Source organism: Sinohyriopsis cumingii, chromosome 15, assembly GCF_028554795.1.
Source record: "Sinohyriopsis cumingii isolate HCF-2022 chromosome 15, ASM2855479v2, whole genome shotgun sequence".
Classification (NCBI taxonomy): domain Eukaryota; kingdom Metazoa; phylum Mollusca; class Bivalvia; order Unionida; family Unionidae; genus Sinohyriopsis; species Sinohyriopsis cumingii.
In genome coordinates, this window is record NC_142975.1 from 130,693,378 (window position 1) to 130,721,236 (window position 27,859).

Below are 27,859 nucleotides of genomic sequence, written 5' to 3' on the forward strand. Positions count from 1 at the left end.
ACATTTGGACTATTACTTTGGGTTTTTGTGAACTCATTCAAAGACGTTCTGGATTGTATCATATCAGGACATTCAATGCTATTGGAATATATTTGGAACATTCTATATTTTTGGACATTCAGGTTTATTTTATTTGGAATTTAATTCACAATACTGTACGTATCTCATGAACATTTTGTATTATAAGGAAATAAACTGCTTATTGATTTTACTTAAATTTTTAATTTCAATTTCCTTCTGTTACATATTTTTAAGACATTGATTCATAACATCATAATAGCAGAACCTCACACCAAGACTTTATATGCTATTTATTCAGTTGGAAATTAAATACAGGATATCAAAATAAAAGAAAATATTTTGTTGTTAACTATAGTGCACAGATTGAAGCTTATGGAATTGATATCAGCAAAGAAATAAATCCATTTACCAGGAAATGGGGGCATTTTAAAATATTTAGTACTCTATTGTTTTTTCACCCCACCAACAGACTGGTTCTCTTGCTGTAAATAATTAATAATCTCATACTTACATTGGGTTTTGTTTTCAGATTATTATAGTCCTTGTCAATGGAGAAGATGTCATATAATGCAGCACATCAAGTCTTCAGTTCAGTATGCCCATGAAATATGCCAGTTCAACAAAACTATGTCTATTAGTCAAGTCTGGGAAACCTAAAACAAACAAAAGTCAATAATTACAGTGGGGGAAGTGGGAGCACTTAATTGATCTATTTTGTTTAGTTGATTCAATAACATGATTTTTATTTCTTTATTTTGTTCTCTTTCTTGCTAAAATCCATTACACAGAGTTTTTTGTATGATTATCCAATTTAATCATTCCAAACTGTACTTGGCATTAAAGAAGTTTAAAAATATATTTCTGAGAACAAAAAATTTTGATAGCAAATCAAATATGTTAGTGGAATGATATGTACTTGAGTCGATAACAAGACTATTGATCCTGTTCTCTCATGCTTTATGTTACCTCAAAAATATCTGACTGATTTTATAACAGGAACTTATTAGCTAACAAATTTTCAATGTGTTGCTACCACATTCCTAAATATATATTTTGTCCAAAACAATCCACTCTGTAGCACTGTATTTTTTTAAATAGGTATGACACAACGATCTTTGTCTTGTAAGTTTAAGATTCAAACTTTCATGAACATGTAGGACAAAATAGTTTTAGTTGGCTATATACAAAATATAGTACAGACTTGTCTTAAATATGTCCCTTCAATATATTACAATAATATGTAGAACACAGATGTCAAAGTCACTGGGTTATATGTGTTGAACAAAGCGGCCTTAACAGTATGTCTTTTTAATTATTTAATACTTATGATACTGAGGTCTAAATCTCATATATATTTATTTTATTTTTGTATTATGTAGGGCAGAGTTTCCAGGGTCTGGTATGTCTCTTTAATATCTGTAAAAATATGCTGTCTTGGTCTGACATGTGCATTGTTCATACTTTATTAATATTTAGGGCACATCTGCTGTAGCCTTATATGTTTCTGAACTATGTTGAAATAGTACTTATATAAGTAATCTTACTTTGATACATCAATTGATTTGATGTAAGTAATACTTATGGTACAATGATACTAATATAGTATATATCTTGATCATATTGAAACAATGTGCAGGTCAAAGAGGACTTAATATAGTCATCTCTAAATGAAATGGATTAAATAAGTAGGACATGGTGGCCAGAGTACAGTATGTACCATGGTTACATTAAAAAAATATGTAGGACACAGAGGTCTTAGCCAGGTATGATTGGAAAATTAAATGATACTTTACTTACCAAGTTAAAGTGTATGATATTTTTCATTGAACCTATAGTACCCTTAGGGATCACACATATGTGACTGGTCAGTGACTGGTCAGTCTTTGCAGAGGTCACATAATACAAGATGAGAGACAGGTACATGGTGGTGGGAGAGTGTGATTGCTAAAGCACTACAGGTTCAAAGATATTATCATCAAATTTCAGCTTTGTACTTTTCTTTTACTTTTCCAACTTCATTGAACCTTTCATGCCCTAAAGGACCCCACAAAATGTAGAGTGTATCCTGTCACAGAAGCATAGTAGGGTAAATAGGCAAATCATTGCACTTAAATCATGGGAATTTTTATGCAAATTCAACTGAACATGGTATATGCATGTAATGAATTTACTAGCAATGGATTGGATCTGATTCAAACAGTTTTTCACTGAATGTCACGTCAGATGTGTTAGGTTTCTGATATTCCAACTGTTTATAATTTTGTAGTCACTGCTAAAATAGCACTCAAATTAATTTTATCTCATTTATTAGAAATGCACAACAAATATATTCTGATGATATTGCAACTACTAAAATCTCTTTATGATTCCCAAATGGACAGATATGCACTTTTTGTTCTAATCAGCTGTTATGTTACTGTATAATACTGTATTATAATTTCTGTTCATTGGTAATTGGGTCTGCAGAATTAAATAAATTAAATAACATATCTTACCTATAGTGGAAGTAATCAACAATCTTATGTTAAGATATAGTAAAGATTGTTTATTATGGTCATGAAGCAACACTTTGTCAGAAAGTTTCAGTTAATTTCCCTTGGTCTAATTCTGAACTATTATGTATTCTAAAGGTATTGTGATAACTTCAAATTCTTACAACATTTAATATAATGTTTGCTTTGAGTGGTCTGCCTGAGAAAATTAGCTAAATTTTACTATTTTTATTACTTGACATGCTGAAGCCAGATAAATAATGACAATCATTTCAATAAAAGGCATAACAACAAAAGTGCCAGATAAAAAAAACTGTACAATCACACCTGATTCATTGCTGGTTCAATGCAATTAAAGCATGAAACAAAATTGCTTGTTTTTACGATTTTGTTTAAACAATTTATAAATATCATTCATTGTTTATGTTTGAGGTAAAGAACATGAATGAGAAAGTCTTTGCATGGTGATCAGGATGGCTTCGGTTTTATCATGATTCATCTGCAAATTGTTACATGTCATACACAACTTTAAATCAGAAATACTTGTCTCTACTCCTTGGATGGTAGCCTCAACTTCAGCTGGGTAGCTAGATTGGTACATGTGAGTGTCACTAACGTACAACTGGTGTGACACCAGATATTGATTTATGACTCTGATAGCAACTTAGCATATATAAATGAAGAGACCAGAGCTTTGTGGAACACCAAAACAGACCAACTGGGCTGGAATATTTTCCAATTACAGACACAATTTGTGTCCTGTTGACTAAATAGGACTTGAACCCATGGTAAGGATGTATTATGAATCCCAAATAAATGCTGGAGACAGTGAAGTAATCTATCATGGTCTATTGTTTCAAATTCTGCAGAGAAGTCAAGGAGGGTGAAAACTGTAATCTTTCCACAATTCAAAGCAGAGATCAAGAAAGTCATTAACTATATTCAGAAGGACAGTTTCAGTGCGAGGGCAATATGAAGACAGTACATTGCTAAAAAGCAATTTTTCCTAACATTTTTTTTAGTGTATTAGAGGTTAGAAACAGATTGATAGTTCTTTAAAGCATTCAGATTAAGTGTAAGTTTCTTCAACAAAGTCTTAACAATGGCAGTTTGAAAAATGATGGGAATTCCGCAGATGAGAGAGATTTGTCAAAAACATCAGTTAGTGAAGGCCATATTGAATCTAAGCACTCATGTAGCAATGATATCAGAATCAGATCGAGTTCACATGACTTTGAGGCGCTCTTAAACACAACTGAATGTACCAATTCCATAGAGATGGGTTCAAATGCTGTTAAAGGTTGTCATGCATATTCTGTATCACAACTGTATGGTGACAATGAGTCAGTTGAGATTGTGTTATTAAGCTTAACTCTAATGGATTGAACTTTGTCACAGGAAAAATTTTCAAATAGGTCCAGAAGGTTGACTGGAGAGAGGTTCATTGTTAGTTGTTCATAATCTGGAAAAGCTGTTTGCAGTTGTAACTTTCAGTGATCTTAGGACTGTAGTAGTTTGATTTTGCTACATGAACTATTTCTGTAACATTATTCTTAGCAGCTTCATAGATCTGCTTATGAATAGTGATGTAACAGCCAAATCCTCTCAGCTTTACATCGTTCTTTTTTAGCACTGTGAAGGTGGTCCTTAACTCTACTATACCATGTAGAACACATGAATTGATATTCTGCACTTAGTTGCTGGATCACTTTTGTCAAGCAGTAAATACAAGCAATTGTCCAGTTGTACTGCTGTAGGAGGTAACACAGTTGTTAGGTTTGCTTCTTTGTCTTGCATTCACTGGATTCTATTTGTCATATGGAGGTTCTCTTAGTAGCAAACAGAAATGGAGGGTTAGGGGCCAATACGGTGAGATAGCGTATGATGCAGAGGTGATCTGATGCAAGTTTTTGGGATGCCAATGAAGACTGTAGAATATTATCACCAAGTCTATGATGAAAAATCCAGCCTAAAATGTGACTATGTTTTGGGTGGGTTGGCTAACTGACTGTTTGAGGTTGAAAATGTGAATAGAATCTAGAATTTTTATGTGTACAGATTTCCAGGAAAGTCAAAATGAAAGTTTAAGTCTCCAAGAATAATCAGGTTACCACCTATTGAATTTATGAAACTGCTCCAAAAAGAGAGATTGAGTTTGCTGGGGTATTTTAACTAGGAGGAGGGTGATAGAGATGGAAAAATGGACTGACCTTTGTTCCCTTGTGAGTGAGATTTGGACCCATTCAAACAATATGTGTTCAAAATGAAAAGTTTAGTGTAATTAAGACGGTAAATTATGTTCTTTGCTATGACAGCAATTCCACCTCCATGCAGGTGGTGTGAGAATGACTTGATGGAGTAACCGGAGGGTGTTATGTCCATCCACACACCCTGGTTTGAAAAACAGTCATTGTGGATTTGATATTTAAACTTTTGATCAGTCTTCTAGCTAACATTTAGGGCAATCCAAATCCATCATGCAAAAAACATTTTTCTTCTTTCAGCTCCAGAGACAATCATCTTTCACCTATTGAACCCAAAATTAAAAGGCTTGTTACTTACCCCAATTACAAACTATCCATAGAGTTTGGGCCAGGTCTGTGAATTGACTGGTTTGGTAGTTTAAAACATAACAAGACAAGTTGGCATCAAGGCAAATTCGAATAAAGAACCATGACCAATGATACAACATGGCACTGTGGTAGTCATTTCCCAGGTTCATCCAAATGCTAGGATTTGAACTCACACCCTTTTGGATGTAAATACTGTATACCAACCAATAAGTCATGTGGCTCCTAGATGTGTCATTTAGAGTTAATGTTTACTGAGTAGAAGTCAGTTTGTTTGCTTCTTTTATCCACAGTGAATCTGACCTTCAACCTGAAGTTATTGTCAAATAAATAAAATAGAAAACATTGAATGGACTGACGTCAAAACAGGATATGCTTTGTCTTAAAGCTGGCATTTGACATCAACAGATGATGACTAATAATACAGACGCTATACTAAATATCCTTCATGTGTTAGGTGTAAAGTATACAGATTCAATTTCTCAAGGTTGAAAGTGCTTGTTTGCCACATCTATAATGGATATTTAAGTCAGCAGATAGCATTAGTAATAATCAGAATGACCTCACATGTACATATTGGGCACTTGTTTATGGACTGTCAATTGACTTCACTTCACCTTAGATTCAAACTCTAAAGAGACCCTGAGGGGACTACAGTGTGAATTTTAACATAAACAATCAAGAAAGATTGATGTGTTGAAAAATGACAGCAGACAGCTCACTGACTTTGACTGTTATTGGATGGAAGCATTTGATTAGAGGTATTTTGTATAAACCTGAGCAAGACTAATTTTATAAAAGCAATTTCTGAACCAGAATTTTATAAAATATCCCAGATCTAATTCCAAGAAAATTAAATGGTCAGACCACTATATGAAATGAACAAAACAAAAACATATTTAAAAAATACAAATTATAAAACTGAAATAAACTAAATAAGACATAATTAGAAATCATGGCATTGAGTCAATCATAAAAAATTGGTGCGATAAAATAGATACATTGCTTTGATATATTTTGTTACAGGTAAAATGTCAGAATGGTTTATTTAGGTGACTGATTCATTATGTCCAGTGGTGTAGCAACAGACCAAACAACTCCCACACCTGTGTATGAGTCGGGTGGAGCCCAAACTTCCCATCAAACAATTACCTTTTTATTGGCAGGGGACCCTGAATTAACTTTGGCAGTGGTGGAAAGGCTGAATTTATTGCTAAATCTTTGAGTGTGTCTTACAATTCATAGATCAAACTGCAAAAACCTGAATATAATGAGGTTATTACGTCCAAATAACAATATTTATTGAAGCTCTTTCATTCAAGATAACTTTTCATTCACTTTAGTTGTGTACAATGGCCCCTTTTCGAGTGCAAAATATCCCATGGCAGTGAAAATTCCCAGCCAATGTCTGCAATCCTAGCAGGAATTAAAACAGTTTTCCCAAACTATGCTGATCTATCAATCATCTCGAGGATTTTCATAATACAGTGGTCCCCATCTTATATGGATTCCCCTTCTGCACGGGGAAAGTGGCCTTATAAGATGGGTGGCCTTTCCAGACGGGGACTAAATTTTTTGTGAGAAGTATACATAATTACATAGTAAGAAAGCTACATACTTCAAAGCATTTAATATCTTCATTTAATATCTTTGTTTAAAAGTAACAAAAATTATTAAAAGGTTCTTCTTGTTATAATAAACTTATTTCAACTGAATATACATTAATAGTTCTTTTTCTCGGCATAAGTGTGATATGCGAGCGGGTATTGTTGTCATGCACATTGCAAAACCATTCAAAACAGTCATTTAAATCTTGGTACATACATAATTCCCTTTCCATTTGCTCCATTTTCCGACTGCTGCTGAATAACCTCCTTATCGGTTATGATGTTGTTTATTCAAGCCTTTTCAATATAAAATTGTTTTATTTAAGTCTTTTCTACATAAAATTGTTTGACAAGTCCCCCTCCCCACCTCACTCGATGTCAATGGAGTAGAATAACTTACTTTCTTCTAAAACAATATGTCTCCTTTTATGTGATGACATGTTAATGTTTGGTAATGATTTATTTGGATGTTGCTAACTGCATGCAATTTAATAATGTAGACAAAACATTTGTCGAGTGGACGAAATGCCTTCTTTGTAAAGGAAGTGATAAATGTGCTGTCACATGATTTTTCAGTCTTTGTCTGGTACCCTGATATGTTCAAGGTTAATTTCTGTGTGTGTGTGTGTGTTAATGTACAAAATTTATTTTTAGCCTATGCTGACCCTGTTGTGATCTTGACAGTTGCATCTGGGTTTAATCATCAATGAGAAGAACTTGACAGTTGTGCGAATCCCAAAACTCTATCATAACATTGTTGAGCCCATTTCCTGTAAACATCGGCAATGATATAATATTAATCTTAGTGTTACATGTACTTTAGTCAAAACTTCCTTCAGTATCGGAAACTTGACACTGGGAGACATGTATTGACGACAGAGATAATTTGATTACTTACCTTACGTCACGATATGAATTAATTATTGGTTCTGGACACATTTGAAAGTAAAAGTGGCTGTTTTCATTCCAATTGATCCTGGTTCAAAACCGGTTCAAACCAGTATAATCCAAGTAGATTTTATGGTTTAAGGCCACTTTGGACTGGTTGTGACCAGTTTAAACCAGTTCCATCCAGATCAAACTGGTTCCATCTGGTTCATATCAGTTCATTCCAGTTTATCCTGGTTCAAAACAGTTCAAACCGGTTTAATCCAATGAGATTTCATGGTTTAAGGCCACTTCGGATTGGTTTTGATCAGTTTGAACTGGTTTAAACCAGTTCCACCTGGATCAAACCAGTTCCATCTGGTTCAAACCAGTTCATTCCAGTTTATCCTGGTTCAAAACTGGTTTAATCCAAGTAGATTTCATGGTTTAAGGCCACTTTGGACTGGTTTCAACCAGTTTGAACTGGCTTAAATGGGTTCCATCTGGTTCAAACCAGTTCAATCTGGTTCAAACCAGTTCATTCCAGTTTATCCTGGTTCAAAACCGATTCAAACCAGTATAATCCAAGTAGATTTTATGGTTTAAGGCCACTTTAGACTGGTTTTGACCAGTTTAAACTGGATCCATCTGGATCAAACTGGTTCTATCTCGTTCAATCCAGTTCATTCCATGTAGTTCATTCCATGTAGATTTGATGGTTTAAAGCCACTTTGTCTGGTTGTGTCAGGTTTTAACCGGTTTAAACCGGCTGCATCCGATTAAATCTGTTCCATCTGGTTCAAACAAGTTCATTCCAGTTTATCCCGGTTCAAACCAGTATAATCCAAGTAGATGTTATGGTTTAAGGTGGTTCCATCAGATCAAACCAGTTCCATCTGGTTCAAACCAGTTCATTCCAGTTTATCCTGGTTCAAAACTGATTCAAACCAGTATAATCCAAGTAGATTTGATGGTTTAAGGCCACTTTGGACTGGTTTTGACCAGTTTAAACTAGATCCATCCAGATCAAACCAGTTCCATCTGGTTCAATCCAGTTCATTCCAGTTTATCCTGGTTCAAAACTGGTTCAGACCAGTTTAATCCATGTAGATTTCATGGTTTAAGGCCACTTTGTCTGGTTTTTGACAGGTTTAAAACAGTTTAAACCAGCTGCATCCGATCAAACTGGTTCCATCTGGATCAAACCAGTTCATTCCAGTTTATTCTGTTCAAACCAGTATAATCCAAGCAGATGTTATGGTTTAAGGCCAATTTGGACTAGTTTTGACCAGTTGAAACTGGTTTAAACTGGTTCCATTGGATCAAACCAGTTCCATCTGGTTCAAACCAGTTCATTCCAGTTTATCCTGGTTCAAAACCAATTCAAACCAGTATAATCCAAGTAGATGTTATGGTTTAAGGCCACTTTGGCTGGTTTTGACTGGTTTAAACCAGATCCATCCAGAATAAACCAGTTCCATCTGGTTCAATCCAGTTCATTCTAGTTATCCTGGTTCAAAACTGGTTCAAACCAGCTTAATCCATGTAGATTTCATGGTTTAAGGCCACTTTGTCTGGTTTTGACAGGTTTTAACTGGTTTAAACCAGTTGTGTCCAATCAAACCAGTTCCAACTGGTTCAAACCAGTTCATTCCAGTTTATCCTGGTTCAAAACTGGTTCAAACTGGTTTAATCCAAGTAGATTTCATGGTTTAAAGCCACTTTGGACTGGTTTTGACCAGTTTAAACTGGTGCCATCTGGTTCAAACCAGTTCCATCTGGTTCAAACCAGTTCATTCCAGTTTATACTGGTTCAAAACTGGTTCAAACCAGTATAATCCAAGTAGATGTTATGGTTTAAGGCTACTTTGGACTAGTTTTGACCAGTTTAAACCACTTTAAGCTGGTTCCATCAGATCAAACCAGTTCCATCTGGTTCAAACCAGTTCATTCCAGTTATCCTGTTTCAAATGAGCTTAATCCAAGTAGATTTCATGGTTTAAGGCCACTTTGGACTGGTTTTGACTGGTTTCAACCGGTTACATCTGGTTCAAACCAGTTCCATATGCTGGCCACTGGTCGCAATAGAGGGGTGGCCGTTCTTGAGGGGTACTCTTGAATACAAACTTGATGGTGCCAAGGAATTCTTGCTGTAAGAAGCTGGTTGCTGCTGGTCAGGGGCACCGTTCATTGGGGGACTACTGTAATTGTGTATACAATATTTACATTAATTTCATAGAGCAAAAGAAAGTAAATAGTGGCTAGACATGTTATATACACATTAATAATACTACATGTGGACCATAAATAACAGGATAGCTTGTATTATACAAGCTAGTGATTTGGATTTTTAAATTAGCTTTAACAGTTTTTCAGTCATATTGCTACAATGTCTGCAGTGTGGCAGTTTATGGTGATGTCTAGCACTGGGGCATCATGCCACAGACATGAGGCATGATGTCCCACCCAGTCACATTATCCTGACACCAGGCCGACCAGTCCTAAAACTAACCTCTTAATGCTGAGTGCCTAGTGAGGCAGCTGTAAAATAGTACAATTTTTGTAAGTCTTTGGTAAAAAGTAAATAGGGCAGAATGAGATATTCTAAAAAGATCTAATAAGTCTGAAAGGAAGATACCATGATAACTTATTATATTTGGACTGCATTTCAGAAAAGAATATATTATTTGGACCACATTTCAGACAAGAATATAAAGCAGAAAGTGATAAGACTATATAATTACAACAATGTTGAAGTGTGGGCAAGTAATTATAATAAAGAAGTAATTTTGGATAAGTTTTCTCCAAAACTCCTTGGGGGAGATGACCACTGCGGGAGATGGGCTTCAGTTCATCTCCCCACCCAGGGGGTGGTTCCAGACAGAGCATGAGCCAAAATGTTCCAAGCCCTACAGGTTCTTTGGAGGAAAAAAGAAAGAAAAAGGGGTATCTTCCCTTAAAAAAATCTACTAAATACTAACTTCACTATAAAAACAAGGGAAACTCACAAAGAAATAATGTTTCCTTTAACAAACACTTTTAGGTACAGAAAGTCATACAGATGGGGACAGAGGACTTACATGCTAGAGGATGTATTGAGCACAGATACCACAGGGCTATGTTGCATGGTGCTACACGAAGTGGATAAGCCATGGAAGAGCTTGAGAAAACTCAAGTGTGTAGTACATGGGTACTCAAACAAACAGACAAGGGGGAGACAAATACATTACAAACTAAACAGAATGGTTTCCCTAAAAAGTAAAGAAACACAAGCACAAACACACAGAAAAAAAATTAGAAACTGGTTTCTAGCATTATATTTTATTTTTAACTTTTTGTTTTGATTTTGGCCTTTTGTTTCAGACTAGTGTGTAATATTTTCTTCCTTGACAGTCTAATTATAGAGAAATCTTACATTAAAAAGGGACAAACAAAAAACAAAATTTGGATAAAAAGAACCAAATACTACCATTGTCCTTTAAATGAATACAATCAAAACTAAGATAAGTATAACATAACCCAGAATGACAGCCAAGCAGTGTGTGTGTGTGTGTGCACGTATGAACAGACGACTCTTTAGAGCAGTCCATTTTTGAAAAAAAACCTTCCTATGAAAACGAAAACACAAGCGTCAATAACATTAAACTGAGGCTTCTAACTGGGTTGCACTAAACCAAGGCCTCTACATGGTTAATTTTTCTCTTGACACTTGTGTGTCAAATTTATTTACCGACCCCAGGACATTCACTGTTGGTCGTCAACAACAAAATTTTATCGAGACCTGTGTGATATTGCGACCGAGGATCTTGTAAATTTATCGTGATAAATCCATCAGGAATCGCTTGTGCTTTTGAGAAGTTTTTAAACTTAATCATATCCATGTCCCTTGAACACAAAGTTTGGTGGATGTTTCTAGTGTGTGAGCATCAACACCGTTAAAGACAACCAGAGGATTGCAGTTATCTCTGATCACTTTAGGTATTTGCACATATCGTTGAGTAACATATTACATAATATCTGTGTTTTGTGTCTGCCTCACGAAAATATCTGAGCTGGGTTTTATTGTTTGTCTAGCATCAAATCATCATATACTAAGAGATGGTTGATACCCCCATGGAGATCATCTACCAATGGTACATCATTGATGTCAGTGATAAAATCAATAATATCATTGCTGTCATTGTTTATCTACAGATGGTGCTATTCAATACAACTTATCCCACTTGAGCTATCTCATTATCAGGTTAGGCAACAATTGCATCTTACCAGACCCAGATGGACCTATGATAACTGCTCTGATAGAATTTGGTAGCGCTGGATGATGTTTGACTGGCTCTTGTTTTTGTGACACTGAGAAATCGATTACATTCATGTTGAAGAAATATAATAAATATCTGGATTTATATTGATTGATGCAGGGCACCCACCCCCACCAGTGGATTAAAAACAATAACGAGGAGGAATAAAAAGCGTGTACTTACAGGCAAGTGTGTGAAAAGTGGTACAAAAATTATTTTGTTTATCTCTCATACAACAGGCAGAGATATCACTGCTTCACTAAGAAAATTACCAGGGGCTCCATGGGCTAAGTATCCTGCTGAGAAGCATCTTCCTGGAATATAATTACTGTGGTCCTGGAACCCGACTTGATATCTGACTTGGCAAGGAAAATCAATCAAGACCTGGAGAGTATCCAATATGTGCGACTGATCAAGCATGCCACATTCATGATGTCGCACATAAAAATCCAGATCTACAACGACGACATATTGCAGATGTGAAGTTGATTCACACCCTAAGTCTGTAAAAAATAAATCTCTCAGAGAATCGTTTGCTAATTTTTTTTATAAGATCTGTGATGAAAGGTAAAGTAGTGCTAGGGGCTGGTAATTAATCATAGATAACTATTATATGGAGCAAATTTATTATAGCCCAAAAGGATATTGGAGGGGTAGAGCAACGATTAGTAAACTTGCTGATGTGGCAGGTGTCACACATTCTGTTGCTGAAGATTGGTTAGTGTGACAGGCAATATATATATGGCAAATTTATCTACTACCACTTAAAAAATTCAGTACACACATTTTGATGTTGGCACTCCCAATGGGGTTCATCAGGCAGATATTTTGTTTTTACCACATGATACTATTAAAACTGGTAGACGTTAATTGCGCACATACAAATACGCGTTAACTGTCATTGACGTTGCAAGTAGATATAAAGAAGCAGAACCACTATGCACAAAGACAGCAATTGAAGTTGCATCTGTGTTTGAACGAATCTATCGACAAGGTCCTTTGTGATGGCCACAGTTGCTACAGGTTGATCATGGCAAAGAATTTCTTGGTGCAGTAACATCACTGATGCAACTAGATAATGTCAAATTCAGATCAGGGCACATTGCAATTCATTGCGATCAGGCAATCACTGAGTGATTTAATCAAACACTTGCTGAGCGATTGTTTGGATATCAATATACACAGGAAATATCCCTGAACAAAGTTCAGGTGGACAAGGGATCTTGTAAATGGGTTGCAAGACTACCAAGTGTGATAGCTGCATTAAATAATGAAATTACTCGTGGAATTTCAATGAAACCCATCAATACAATCTTGAAGAAACACATACCATTTACCACTTGTGAGTGGCAGCCACATGACTCTTTCTCAAAACAACCAGTACTAGGTAATATGACTGTCAGATATTTATATGAGCTGGGGAGCTTGAGGGAGGAGGTAAAAAAAAAGAGTGACTCACCCAGTCTAGAGTGTAACCACACATAAAATTTCCAGTGTGGTAAGATCCACAGGTAGACCTGCAATCTACAAATTAGATTCAATTCTCCTCAACATGGATTTGTACATGAACAATCACAAGTAATTCCTGAAGATACACAATTACCACCATCTTCACTCTTGTAAAAGCTCACTTCTGTGAAGGATGATTTGCCAGCAGGACACCAGCTCCAGGGCACTAGCATCCCAATGTCGATTACACTCAAGACAGGTCAGCATCACATTTTTGCACGTGTGGCCGAGACTACTATTAAATCTATTCAGGGTAAATTGTCATGGGTCGTTAGGAGAATACTGTCACAACATTACTGTGTTACAGCAAGCACAGTGATTATTTTGTCATTGTTTCAGTGTCATGATAAACTTAACATCAAGATCGAAATCGCGTTTCATGTCAAGATTTTGAAATAATTCAATTGCGTGTGTTGTATTACCAGAATTACTGCCAGGTCAGTTGAGATAAACATTTTTATATATGGCCACAGGATCATATACAAATAGTACTGGTGATGGTTGTGACATTTGACTAGTTCAGCAGATTTTTTCTCTTTTTAACCCTTTACCTCACAGAGCATAGTTACAAAGTGCAGCGTGCTATAAATAGAATACCTGTTACCTATTCGACTCCATACACATAGGCCTGCCTGTTAACTGTTAAGTAATGTAGTGTATGTTCTGTTTAACAGCAATTTTAACCATTTTACATTTTTGGTACACATCTATTATATGTGGAAAAATTTAAGAGTAAAGTCTGATTGTTATAGCTGTGTAATTATTTTTCACGGAAGAATTTTTTACGTGCTTTAAAATCTTGAGAGAACTCGTTCACCATCAAGTCAGTTAGACCGTGTGACCAACCATAGCTGCCATTTCTCATACTTGAAATTTACAAGTTTTTTGTCCACGTCTACATCACTAAGTCATCTGAATTTGATAATTTATAAAAACTAATTGTTGCCTACATCAATATCAGAGCCTTTACCTAAGTTATTGAAGCTTTCATAGTTGTGAATCTAATCATGAAAACTTCATAAGTACTGAATCAAATCCGTGACCTCCATTTTGGAGAGTGGAGATTATGAACCAGTTACTTTAAATAGCAAATATCAACCAGAGCATAAACAGTGACCACTTGATCTGACGTAATTGTCATTCACAGAAATGAATCTAGTATTTAATAGGGGGTTTTCCCCAAAGGTGGCACTATGAAAACTGGCTTAAAATGGCTGAAGTTTACAGCAGATGTCAAAAAGATGCTTCCATGTGAATGGAGTAGAGACGTCAAAAGACGCTTCTATGTGAATGGAGTAGAGGTGTCCAAAGGCGCTTGCATGAGGTAAAGGGTTAATCTCCACTTGCCCCAATGCCGATCTGTAATATGTTTAACAATTCTGCATATTTTTTATTGATATAAAATCAACCTGTGGCAACTCTAACTGCAGTATCATAAAATCTGTTTATCATCAATAATAAGTTTATTGAAACATATGATAACATTGAAGATCTTAAATGAGTAAACTGTGGTGAGTTACCATCAATGTAGGTCATAATTGTGCCTAGTTTGGTTCCATCTGATAGGTTAACGTTATTTCAATTTATAAAAATAATTTTTTCTGTTGCATCAACAATTATGAAATCAAACTCAGCATTGTTGATAATTAATCTTGTACAATGTCATTTATGATAATATGATCCTCATTTTGTGTAAATCTCCTAATTATATTTCTGCCAGAATCTTTTGCAAGTTTAGTTTCATATTTTTTAATATTGTAAACATCTTTGTCAGCCCTGACATCATCAGGGGATTTTGGTAACCAGACTTGTTTTTGTGGACAATACAATATTACTGCTTCACTCACAGTTAACGATATTAATATTTTTGCATCAAGCATATATTGTAATAAAACTATTGGAGTCCAACCACATTTATTAAAATAATGACCAAACCAAACAGCAACAACCAGATGAAGGTTTTCAAATGCAAACTCAAATGACTCAATACATGTAAATCCAGTTAAGTCAAAATCTGGTAAGGGTCCATTTATTGCAACTCAAGTCATCTAATGTGTAGGCTGTTCAAATCTTTTAAAACATCTAGAACACTCTCCCATTCCAAGAAAACTTCCAGAAAAAAACATGCAACCGCATCAAGTGAAACTCTCTTGGCTTCATGGATACAACTGATTAAAGTCTGATTCATCAAATCATGATCAACATCAACCAGAGCTTGCCTTGGCAAGTCAGGGGTTATTCTTTCAAGATCAAATCTAGGAAAGAATAGTTGCAAGTGGTTGATGATTCGATCTACAACTTCTAATAAGGCTTGTGTAATGGATTTCTGTGGATACCACCTACAGAGTGTGCAACGAGATATTCTAGAAGCAAAGCAGTGTTTGAAATTGAACAAATGAGTCTAGGGAAAATCGCAATTGTGTGTAGAATGTGGCGGTAGAAAATATAGAGCTCTGAAATGGTATTATGATTAAATAAATGATGGTGTTGAATCTCCATTAAAAAATGAAAATGTGAAGGAAGATACACACTAGCAGCCAAATACAGGTTTATAAAATTACTCCAACAGGCAATGACACAATCACTAGCTTGTGTACGTGATGATACACAAGTTGAGCAATTCATTACACTCACACAGGCGACTGAGAAAATTTGATAAAAGTTGTCACAAGAATATGAAACAAAAAAAGATTATGGGTGCAAGTGCAAGACAGCTGAAAAAAATGATTGCAAACAACTGAATTGTGAAGTGAAAGTTGTAACACTGAATAATAGTGCGTGTTTTATTGATAGTTGACTATGGTTGGCGGCATCTGCTGCCTTGACATGTCAGGGGATAAAGTAAAAAAATAAATATCTTTCTTACTCTTTGACTCTGTCCCTGACTATTGTCAGGATCTCATGTACAAACTTATTATCAAAGATTCCCCTCTTAAATCAAGAAAGTGTCCTCGCTAGTCAGTAAGTCAGAAATGTATCTGTGACAACAGCAGATTATGACATCTCAGATAAACTGGATTAATAGGTTCTAACACAATCAAAAATCCAGGTGAAGCTTGCGGAGTAAATGAGTATAGAATATATCCTTGCTGTGCCTGCCTGGATCTTTCAAGATCTACTTGATAGTTGCCATTGATCGCATCACACACAGATTGACTGCAATCGTTGATGTGATTTTGAAAACACCTGGTGATGAACATTATTATCTGGATTATTGTTATACTTGAGGATTCTCAGAGGAGGTGATACATTTCTTCATGATTTTAGTATCTTTGGAAAATATTCATCAATAATGTCACTGAAGTTTTTTTCTTTAGCTCACTGAAGTTAAATCCAGGAAGTTTAAATGTTGGCAGATCTGCTTCTGTGATCAAAACTTTGTTCAGGAATAACTGTTTATGCAAGTATTTAATGCCATGCTCAAAAAATTCACCATAGGCTTCAATTACCAAATGAACAGTAAACTGATGAACAGCCTCAAAAGTCAAATGCAATGTGGTTCAGGTACTCCACCATTTGCTTTGCCGTCCAGAGAGATTTCAACTCCAATAACAGTGAGATTACCATTAATGGTGGGGTTGGCTTCTATTACTCTCCACAGCTGAGAAATCTTATAATAATCTTGAGTGCTTTCCCGATACTCAATCATTTTATAAACATAATCAGATTGTTCAGGGAGTGGTGCTGGTAGCTGCACTTCTGGCCATCCTAACACAGTTCAGATCAACAATTGATATATATCAAAGCTGTAGTCAGGTGTTGATATTTCTAACGTGGCAGATAATATTAGCTCATGAGCCATGATAGCAATCTTGGATTCTTTTCCTGTGATAGATCTGATTCTGCACTGGAACTCATCGTTGGTCTGTTCAATTTGATAACTGCCCATAGGTATACCTACAACATTCCAGTCTGGTGTCCATCAGACATATTTTTTTTATGCAAATACCAGTAAATTATTTGCTTGCAACCCACTGAATGAATTTGTTCTAATATTTGGCCAGTTGTGATATACTCACAATTGTCATAGTGCTATTTCTCTGACTGGAACAACTGTTGGAAAGCTAATGTCAAACTCAGGCTTGGCTGATGTTGCTGATATCATGATTGTTGGTGGTGCTGTATTAGCGACAATCTATTCTAGCAATCACAGTGATTGATCTTGCAACATTATTATTTAAATCAGGGATCTAAATAACTGTCTTTGTCGGAGTTGGCAGCATCTGCCACCCTGACTTTGTCGGGGGGTACGGGGTGGTTTCCAGTTGCTATAGTAAACCTTAATCATTTCTTTGAATTCCTGGCCCGATATTATTCCATCATTGAGACTGATGATATCAACAACGATAATTTGGACTGTGCTTGTGTTGCTGCTGATAGCAACTTTGTATATTTGTGTAATTTATCAGCCACACACATATATAGCTTTTCTGCAATGATATGAAAAATCCCAGCAACACCAGTTACAACTGCATCACCAGTTCCTATTACTGGTGCTATTATGTATGTGGATTATAATGCTTCAATTATAGTTACTGTTCCGGTGACTATGGCAGATGCAAAGTATACAAATATGTCAGTAACAACAATACGTCTTTTGTATTTGTTTTGCTTTAGTGTATGCGCATGAATAAATTTCAGTTGGGTATGCCACAAATACACTTGCTCGTATTTAAAACATTGAATGTCAATATGGGGTTACTGGCGATTGATTCATTATGTAGATAATAAGTAAGTGGTATACTGGCAATGAATTCAATACACCAATAGTACAAAACGAAAAGAAATTTTTCTTCAGGTTCCACCACAAATTTTTCCTCATCAGTTTGTTCCAATATCACTAACACAGATCCAGAAGATTCACTAACTGGATAATGCTATGAAATTGTGGTAGATATTGCAAATGTTGTAATTCCAAGTGCTGAGAACCTCAGCAGTATGATTGATGGATTTATTGAGTGGTGTCCACAGTGCTGATCCAGATACTACTATATACACAACACCATCAGTAATCTTTTTGATGTCAGAGAGCTTAATGTTGATGACTGCTGGACAACCAAAACATTAATTAATGGCTCTATTTGTGTTTCTACAAAAAAATTTAAACATGGTTATATGATTAGCATGTTCAGATCTAAATGTGGCCATTCCATCACTGATTGTCATTAACAAGGTCATATTCGGGATGTTGCAACTGTCGACGTATTTCTTCGTTGCAGCATCATTATTTGATTCTTTTTCTCTATGACCAGTCATTTTATTATTAGAGAATCAGTCACTGCATCGCCAATTTTAGCAAGGCATTTACTGATCTCAGTTCTGATCATGGCATCTTTGCTGTCCACAGATTTTTTTGTAGCCACATCATCTAAATTTGGTTCTCTCACACTGATAATTTTATTTCTGCTCAAGCTGAGATCACCATACATAACATCTTCATTTCTTCTGATGCATCCAATAATCTCTCCAATGAGGGTTAGGCTTGATTCGTCTGAGTTTTTAATTTTACCATTTTTAGTAAACACCACTAAGTTACTAAGTTACCTTCATTCATGCCTAAAACCCACAGAATAATATTTGTCAACTGGAAATTGCTTGTCCTTAACCATCCTTGCTTATCCTGGAAAACAACAACTTCATTTTGGTTTACATCTGCAAATGACAAAAGCTTAGCGAACTCATCGTTGACCTTGTCAAGGTTTGCATATTTGGATAAGTCACCTTGGAGTTTGCCCTGAGTAAGACTCAGAGCAGGTCTTCCATAAATATTGACCATTGTATATTACATTAAGACCTGTTGAAAATGTCGGACAAGGATGTTGTCTGGTGGTATACTCGTGCACGACTTTATGAGGTGGTGCCCATGATGATGTTGACACAGTGTCAAGCACAGCGAGTACTTCACAACCATATATTGATGGATCAGTTATTGTCTATGTTGGTAATGCTGAATACCAGATCAGAGTGCTATGTATTCCGGCTACATGTTTTAAAAATTCTTTTGGTGGCACCAACCCATACAAATCAAAATAACTCCACGTGGGTCAACAGACAGACTAGACAAAACTCGAAATAGATGAAACCTGACCCAGTAATAGCCATTTCCATTAATAGTCACATGACTTCACAAATCTCAAACAATGACATCGGAAGTCCAATATCATGTGATATCAACAACTCATTTTTAATGTTGTTGTACAAAATTTCGATTATATTAAATGAAAGTCTAATACCTTCTGTAAAAACCAGAAAGAACATATAATTCTCAACATATTTATTTCAAGAACAACTACAAGAAACTTTGCCAGTATGATTCATTCAGCAGAGTAGTCTGGTAACCTGCTTCGTATGCTTCCTGCATGAGATAGCACATGTCAACGTGGTAGTCAAGTGATACAACAAAACTCTGGAAGCTGGTCTTGGAATAAATATAGAGAATTTTGTGCTATTCATTTTTGTATTTTTATTACAACCAGTAAACTACATGTACTTTCATTTAATGTTTTTTCTACAATCTTTGAAAATGACGGTTGTGAGATTCTGTGTGCTCGTGCCACTAGCAATCAAAATCGCTAGTACCAGCTCAAATTTTATCAACTCATTAGTTTTATCATCTTTCAGCAGATTAAAGACATAATGATTTTAATACTTGCAATTTCTAAGAAATTAAATAATTTTCATATTGATTACATGCAGGTTGTTGTTCTTGTAGGGTTTAACGCCATTTTTCAGCACAAGATAGGTTATACATGGCAGCCAGTATTAATGGTAGAGGAAGAACCCGAGAAAACCACCGAAAGAACCACCGACCCACGAGAAGCTACCGGCAAGCTTTCTCGCATATCCACATTGACCGAGCCCGAGACTCGAACCCACACAGACAGAGGTGAGATGGCAGTGATCCGTGATGGAAAGCGCTTTAGACCACTCGGCCACTCAGGGCCCCTATTACATGCAGGTATAACTCAATTTAACAACATTTAAGTTTGCTAGCCCATCCCCTAAGTGGTTATGCATTAACACCACCATGTTGGCCTCTTGTGATACTAGACTCGTTTTCATACCTTCCATAAAAAAGGATACTGATATCGAACTGTCTGTGAAAGAATTAAATCCATTGAGTGTTTGGATTGTCTCAACAAATATATTTATGGCAAGCACCCAAATGATCCATACTGTAACCTCCTAATATTCTGGTTTGAACTGAATAAATGTAACTCACGATCAGTTCAGTTACGATTCAATTACATAATTGTTTCAGGCATCAAGTTGTGGAGGAAAATTCCCAGGTTTTTCCTGAGTTTCATCAATATTTGCAAAATTCATGGACTTTTCACGGTCAGGAAAAAAAATGTTCATTTCTCCCGATTTCCTGGTAACATAGGAACCTTGCTAGTAATGCTGGTGATTTCAGTAATATTTTTATTCCAGAATTCTTTTTTAATGCTGATTGTAGCTATTTAATCTGACCAGGGGTCAGTATAACATTAATGTGATGAGATGACATTATATCTTAGGCGATTTAATTACTGATCGTCCAATTGATTACATGTTTTCTACTGGGGCATCAATGACTCTCATTTGTCCACCAACAAGTTCAAGCTGCATTGTTTTGTCTGAGAGTATAACAGTGATTACTCTATAATCAGTAACAATGGATGGCAGTGCACTTACTCAAGCTTGAAAATGTATGTCAACAACTGACTGTCTATAAACAAATCTAGGTTTTCCAGAGAGAAGTAGTAGATCAGATACAACGTCAAGAAATCCTACTGAGATATTTGCAAACTAGAATCCACATTCTGATGACGCCCCATGAATGTCATCAAGCGATGATAACTGTGTGCAACATGATTATTTTCAAAATCCAGCAACACTTCTTCAGACAGTTCTTGATGTCCATTTTTCCTCAAAGAAACTTCACCAACCCTAAGTTGGTCAAATACCACATGATTTCATATTTGAGAATTCTGTTGTCGGATATCTTGAGAAGCTATAAATACATGTCATGGTGCTGAAACTCCCTGTTGTGATGCCAACAGTTGTGCTCATGATAGAGTCAGTAGCCATCACCAACCATGATAGCACTGATGTGCCACTGCTGTCTATAAAAGAGAGCAGCCATGAGTGAAGGTGACATTGTTGGCATCCACAATAAAAGCTTTGTCAGTGTCACATTCCCATGAAGTGCTGTGGTTGCAGCTGTGTGATTTGCCCCAAAGATAACTTTTCTAACATTTATGCAAAAACCAAAGATATGTGACAGTGGTATTGCACAGCTAAATTTCCCCTGAGCATCAATTTGATTTTTATGTGGTGCAAATCCCAGATAAAAATTTGCATTTATAAAGAATAAACTTTCAACATCGGCGGCATCAGCTGCAGCAGTAACTTTTTGGAGGCACCGAAAAGTATAAGGTCAGTCCTCAGCGTGATCAACAGTATCTCTTGCAACCATCATTGATGGATCAGCAGACCTTGCATAATCATCACTGTATCAGGATAGCCCCAATATTGTTGTGGCAACATCAACATCATTGAGGCATGCTTCAATTTCTTTACCATCAATAATATATCGTTTACATGCTTAATAATGCCATAATTCTGTTATTATGGATTATCATCAGTTATTACAAGTCTACCCTGAACTTCAATGAATGTCTCGGTGGGTAGGAAATACCTTGATGTATCTTGAACTTGTAGTTTGATTCGTCCACATTGGCTTGGTTCTCTTGCTTCATAAGGATATTATTGATAATCATGCACAGGCTCATCCTTGAGTACTGCGAGTCCATGTCAAATGCTGGATCAGATACACGTTTGAACATTATTTATATTTGCTACTCTCTAAAATGATGCACCACTGACGTTTAATGTCGGCAACAAAGAGAAAACCTAATTTGCAGTTATATTCCAAGCTTTTTCATTGACTAATTCCTTTAACCGCTCACTTGCAGCTTGATTTATTATTTCACTAGCATTTGCATGCATAACTTCGGTGCTTGGCAATTTTACTGGCTGAGACCAGACCACTGGTGGTCTGCATATTAATTGCTCTAGTCTATTCCTAATTGCAGAGAATGCTTTACTAGCAATAACACTAACAGTACCAGTACCTTTATCACAGGGGCCCCAAGTGGCCAAGTGGTCTAAAGCGCTCTCCGTTACAGATCACTGCCATCTCACCTCTGTCTGCGTGGGTTCGAGTCTTGGATTCAACCAATGTGGGTGTGTGAGAAAGCTTGCCAGTAGCTTCTCATGGGTCGGTGGTTCTTTCTGGAGTTTTCCCGGGTTCTTCCTCCATTAATACTGCCCGCCATGTATAGCCTATCGTGTGCTGAAAATTGGCGTTAAACCACAACACAATAACAAGAACCTTTATCACGAACAATGTCAATAACTTTCATTCTCAGTTGCTTTGCAATCGGTATTGCTTCTGGGGCTATCCTTCTGAATAGACCTTGAACAACATCACCAAGTCCATCTCCATAGATCGCTTTATGTTGCTAATCACAAATTTATCATCCTGACCATTACAGGTCCACATTGTGCATTATTTTCTAATCTAATTGCATACCCTCAATCGTTGTGGTAATCTTCAACAATTTCATCAATGAGGGACAAATAAACATTAATGTCCATGATACCGCCTGTGAATAATCTCTGACAAATAGCAGTTCTTTATTAATGATTTCTGAGGAATTACTGCTGGCTCGTTTTCCGCCTATCAACATCAGCAATGACATTATTGGGACAAAGTTTATCAAGGCCACTTCCCATGGTACCTGTACCAGGAGTGACCTAATTGCTAGCATTGGTCAGACCACTTCCAGTTGTTTCATATGCTTTTTCCTTGTTGTCAAGGCTGATTTTCTTTTTACTCTTGATTTTTTAAGTTCCAACTTCATTTCTTCTTTTTGAATGTATCCTTTCTTGTTTTACTTGTTCAATATACTCACCTACTGCCTGGTTAAAAATGTTAAACTGATTAATATCTCCCTCAGATCTGATATGCAGAGTTCTAGTAGTAATGCAATATACATCCCTAACCCAATCAGCAGATTTCAGAGTTTTAACATATTTGGGTGTTACATACCTATCTCTATTACTATATCCAAATGCTGCAATAGTAATTGACTGGCCTGGGGTATCGATGGTGGCAATACCTTCTGGCATAAAATTATTATAACTTTTGGCAAAGGTTGTGGCTCATCATCAGGTTGTGGTTGAGGAGGCTGCTGGGGTGGTGGTCTAGTTGCTCGAAGATGGCCAACAATATCAACCGGTAAAGTCTCAAGAGCTTTTTCAGCTGCCTTAGTTGCTGTAACAATTTTCTTTGTTGGTTCAACAATTGGTTTAGATAACCATTCTGCACCTTCTGTAAATTCCATCCGAGATTCCTGACATGCTTGTAGTTGTTGCTTGACAGAATCATGGATGGGGAGATATTTCTTAATTGTCTCTAGACGCTGTCAAGCTAGTTTAGCTGGACATGATTCCATGTTTAGCATTATTATTGATATAATTATGATTTAATTACCCCACCTGACCACATCACTACAAGGGTGATGACCAACAGTGAATGTTCTGGTGTTATACACCAGGGGTCGGTAAATAAATTTGACACACAAGCATCAAGAGAAAAAATAACCCTGCAAAAAGGCCTAGGTTTAGTGCAACCCAGTTAGAAGCCTTGGTTTAATGTTAATGATGCTTGTGTTTTCATTTTTGTAGGAAGGTTTATTTTCAAAAATGGAATGCTCTAAAAAGTGGTCTGTTCACACCCACCCAACCCCTGCTGCTAGCCAAGAAAACTATACTGGGGTGAAGATGAAAAGGAAATTGCAAACTGGAATTAATACCAAAAATGACATGGAGATAGTGTCTAGTATATGTCATATTATGAGGCTGAGTTCATGGTAGGAAAGAACCAACCAGTATGAAGCAGTCTCTCGCATAAATGATGAATAGAATTTATATCATTGGGAGGGATAGGACTGAGGCCATTATCACCTATCTGGAGATAAATATCAGGGACCCTCTCCCAATGGTAAATAATTAAAAACATATGAGACAGTAGCTCCAGAAATTCCATGGAAAATAATCTCCAAATTTAAAGGCCCAATTAATGTATAAGTCTCTAAAAATCACTCGAGCTAAAACACAAGACTGTGCCCACATATACAGAGCAGCATAGTAAGTGAGAAATAAAGGAAGTGCAGCTCTATACAGACATAGAACACAATTAATTTTACTATATATTCTCTACATTTGTTCCTCAGTGCTGAACTTTCCACTGTGTGACAATCAATACAAATCATATGTTAATCTAAAATACCTTCAAAGATGACTTCACGGTGAACTTCTTGTCAAAGGTTTACCGCATTTTTTTAAGAGACTGGACTGTAAACAAAGCAACATGCAATGGAACACAGATTTCACTTCCAGATTATCACCAAGGCCTTATTACTCACTGTGCACATTTGCCAAAATACACACAGACAACCACACCATAAGCTATTATTCTCAAGAATAAACAATTACCTTTAAATCCCTATAAAAAAGACATAAATATAACTCTTCTATCACCACCAAAATGAAAGAGGATTTTTTTTCTAAAAATAGACCAGAACTACATTCGTTGGTACCGAACTGGAAGGACTAATTGTGACCTGATTCCTGACAGGGTTAGACAATTTCACCTCAATGGACAAAACTTCCATCCATGATCAAATCACTGTCTCTTTAATACTGCTGCAAAGTTTTAAGGAATTCCATCCATGAATAGGACAGAAACAGGCTTTTAGCTGACACCACTGTAACACAAGCACAAGCCAATTCAAAATGGCCAAAGTCAAATATGTACAAAACTTAAATCTTAATTGTGATTTTGCTAATCAAGATACTTCAAATAAACTGTAATTAGTTTTTAGTGGTAACTCTAATCTGGAAAGTACTAAAAAATTTAACTTGGCTGTTAAACTTTCCTAGAAAATTCAATTAAAAATATTATACATATTTTTATATGAAAATTTAAATTTAACGTAAATTTTAATGAAAATGAAAACCAAGAAGTTCACAAATTTTGTTCTGTGGCAAATTAAGTCTCTCCATTCCTTTATCATGAACATCAATGGTTTCCCTTATCAGGTGAAGTAATTAAACCAGGGCCTGTCAATAAAAGGTAACATCTAAAATCTGGTACAGTAAAAACCGCCATGAGCGACCTCTGCTATAAGCGACCAGCTGTCATTTCCGACCAAAATCATAATGCACGGATCGATTTTATTATATACCCGCATTGTTATGAGCAACAACCTGCTGAACATGACCAGCAACTGCAATGTCTTGGCAAAATATGCATTTTGACAATGCTATGAATGACTGCATAGCAAAAACAAGGATAAACTCCACCGACCTTTCTTTAATCCCTGTAAGAACGACAGGCTGGCTACCGATGTCTGAATTTTTTTAGTTATGCTAATAGTGTTTTATAGTTTCTGTCATAAACCAGACTAATGTATAGGTAGATTATTTCCTAGTCTGGTTCCCGGCTTCATATGCTCCCTGTGTTGTTCTCTGCTATTTGTATGGGGGTGAGCAATGCAGAGAGCATACAAAGCAGGGAACCAGACTAATTATTCCTGCACTTAGCCTGCTTCCCAGCCTTACTGTGGGACCCAGCAAACTTATGAATGACTGTATCACGAGAACAGACAGACACCACTGACATATATATAATCAATTGTTTCAATGACCGCTTGATTAGTAACAATTGCTCCAATCAAAGACAAACATAAAATGAATATTAAAAAAAAAAGGATTGATGCTACCAGTGATAGATGCTACAGTCCATAACCCATGCTTATGTACATGTCACAAATTGCCACTGTAGTGCCAAAGTTGACGCATTGGTCCTGTAATTTGTGTGTCTTTATTGTTAATCCGTATTGACGGGGGTGAATAAGGTCGTTGTCTATTAAACAAGCAAAAGTGAATTGTTTGTAGGATTTGATTGATAGTGTTCAAGACTTGTGATGTTTGTTGTTTTTCCCCCAATGTTATGTGATTACATCCCAATCACAAAGCTGCCGTCTGTTCAAGTTTGTGCGACCGGGTTAAACACTTTGCTTATAGAGTTAATCCCAGTATGTCATCTTTGAATGAAGCCGTTGACTTTTGTCTCTGAGTAAATGTTTTGTTTCTAAATGAGATAATTGTTTCTTTTTATTTAATTAATTGTTAGATATGCAATGCACAGGTATAGATTTTTCATATTTTCCCACAGCTCAGTCAAAACCATCTTTATGTTCGATATTACAACTGAGCACTAATAATTTGAACACCTACAACCTTAATAACAATGGATGAACCTCCAGCTAAAAAGCGACAAATTTTAAGGCTGGAGAAAATAGTTATTGTAACTGAAAGAAGTGAAAAATAGCAGATCACTTGCATAAAAGCGGCTTAAAGATCGGTAAAACAAATTTAGATTGTTAAAAAGGAAAAGGAGTAATTCAGAAATGATTTCATATGCTAAAATATGTGATCTTCAAATGTAAATGTGATTTCATGTTTAAGGATAGAAGTATATCTTTATTGCTATATAATTTTGTTTTTAGATGAATGCATACAATATTTTAGCAAGTACTATTAATAAAGAATAGAATATGTGTACAGTGTGGTTATTTTTCTTGAAATTGTTCTAAAACTGGATCGTTGAAACTGGTCTTTTTGTACAAACCTGCTATGACAGACCACCTGTCTTGAGAGACCGCTTTTTGTTGGCAGAAGAGGCGGTCTCTCATAACAGATTTTACTGCAGCATCTAAATACGCTAGCTAGAGGTACTAACCAAAGACATGATATCATTTCCACCCATAAAGGGTAGGAGCCTCATATGTTAGGCTTCCAATAGTATTGAAGAGTTAGTGTAGTTCTCTGAAACCAAGCTAGCATGCTTTTTCCTAGTTATATAAATGAGAGAGAGAGTGGATACTTCTTGTATTTTACATGCAGTTATTGTAACTGAAACCATGAAAGGGTACAAGAAGAGGAAGACATCTTTGTTTAAACCTGGAAATATTCCACGTAACAAATATCTGACCAATGATACTCTACCAAGTTCCAGTGCTGCATCTGTTCCGGTGACCAGAAGAATTGATTCAAACAAGTTCTCTCTCATAGGAGTGACGAAGAGACAAATGGGGGTTTCCAGGCAGTTTGGGCACCAGACTGTAATGGCACACCTGGGTCTGCAAAAGTTATACAACCATCATCCAAAGCAAAATGGACCTGAACGAGATAGAATTGAATGAGCATGATGGGACACATATCATTTGCATGAAAACAAATGTTTAAATGTGGAATGATATAATTCATCGCCATGGTAATCAAGTCAACATCTGTGAGAGACCAGAGTTCCAAACTGCTAATGAAAGAAAGTGAGAAGCATACAATGATGTGTACAAACTGCATTTTTAAGTCACCAGAGT

The 27,859-nt window shown here is 36.1% G+C and overlaps 1 long non-coding RNA gene across 1 annotated transcript; it reads right to left on the reverse strand.

Annotated features, from left to right (window-relative positions):
* Positions 1 to 299: 299 nt before the first annotated feature.
* Positions 300 to 27,655, reverse strand: LOC149782780 (uncharacterized). Its single transcript, XR_016414625.1, has 3 exons — positions 27,486 to 27,655; positions 12,128 to 12,239; positions 300 to 674 (listed from the first exon to the last, which is right to left on the reverse strand). It is a non-coding gene; the product is annotated as an uncharacterized LOC149782780 (long non-coding RNA).
* Between the last annotated feature and the right edge of the window lie 204 nt (positions 27,656 to 27,859).